Genomic DNA, 1,731 nt, shown 5'->3' on the forward strand with positions numbered 1-1,731 from the left:
ATTTTAATTGGGCAGACCAGTTTTTTGGCTACCATGGCTATGCCCACATCCACATGACACGAGTGATCCCTGAATGGTTAGATGAGCATGAAAATGATGTAAATCATATATCATGGCTCTCTGTCACCAGATATCAACCCAACTAAACACTTATGGGAGATTCTGGAGCAGCACTCGAGACAGCATTTTCCACCACCATCAACAAAACATTTATTGTGGAAGAATGGTGTCGCATCCTTCCAATAGAGTTCCAGACACGTGTAGAATTTATGCACAAGGTGCATTGAAGATATTGTGGCTCGTGGTGACACCCTATTAAGACACTATGTTGGTGTTTCCATTATATTGGCAGTTGTTTCAACACTGAGGTTGGATAATTGTGGATAATGCCATTATAGTGTAAGAGCTGTTTGAAAAGACTGTCTGAAATCTCAGCCTGGTTTGGTGGGATGGAGTTTTGGCATGCATGTTGATATCACCAAGCGGTAAATTAGTTAATAGACCAATAAGAAAGAGTTCCAAACCTTGCTTTCAATAATAGCCCCTCCACACTCAGACCCCTCCCAGACGGTCCTAGCAAAATTATTGCTTGAGAAATGGCTCTTTGCTAAGAAGTAATCTGTGTTTCTTTTTTAACATTTGAATTGAAAACAATCACAGTAAGGTACATAATTGTTACCCAGAAATGATTTAACATTGAGATAAAAACTGCTGCATTGGACCTTTTGACTTGTAGTGTGTGTGTGTGTGTGTGTGTGTGTGTGTGTGTGTGTGTGTGTGTGTGTGTGTGTGTGTGTGTGTGTGTGTGTGTGTGTGTGTGTGTGTGTGTGTGTGTGTGTGTGTGTGTGTGTGCATGCGTGTGTCAGACTGGGGCATTACTGAACGCTGTCGTGACGTTGTATTAGTTAATGTGACGACTGTTGCTCATCGAACGATTAAAAGTTTCTAATTGCGTGATTAACTGAATCAAGCAATTATTAACTCATTAACCTGGGGCACCATGGGAAAATACGTTTTTATTGAGTTTCTATTTCCCAAATTAAAGAATATCAGAAAATCGTTTTACAACAGCCGCTAATTAATCAGTTACCTCTATAATCTTGTTCTGAATGTCGCATAATCCGCGAATCTGCACGGACCCGGGTCTCACCAATGAGTTCGTACCACACCAATCTTAGTTGAGTATTTATTTACTAGAAAGCTAGAATGATGATAAAAGATACACATACACAAAAACACATTCTAGGCTATTGATTAGAACGCGCGTGTGTGTTACCCAAAATGGGAATTTAAAAGACAGAGTAAAAGAGAAAGTACACGAGAGAAATATACATTTGGGTGAATTTGTCAGCTAGGCTTATTCTAACCCTAGCCTTGCCCAAAACTGCCACTCTTATGGGTCAGAATATAATGATGTAGTTACGTGGGGAAGGTCTCTGTGGATTCTCCGCGTGGACCGTTCAGGCTGCTCAATGGCGCACATCTCCGGCGCACCTCTCTGGTCATCCTCATGATGTCAGTGTGCTTTTGGCTTAGGAGTCTGTTCCATCGCCCTTGACCTGGAAGGGCTCTTCTGAGGACAGACAGCTCTGTAGCTCAGAGCTCACAGTGTAGGAATGAAACAGTGTAGATACCACGATTCGATGGAAAGTGGAGGTTATGTGGTCCGGCTTGAATTCACCCGCTTATACACAGCTACTCATCAGTAGCTTGGGTAGAAAAATATTTCTT

This window comes from Oncorhynchus masou, chromosome 24 (genome assembly GCF_036934945.1).
Source record: "Oncorhynchus masou masou isolate Uvic2021 chromosome 24, UVic_Omas_1.1, whole genome shotgun sequence".
In the NCBI taxonomy this organism is placed as follows: domain Eukaryota; kingdom Metazoa; phylum Chordata; class Actinopteri; order Salmoniformes; family Salmonidae; genus Oncorhynchus; species Oncorhynchus masou.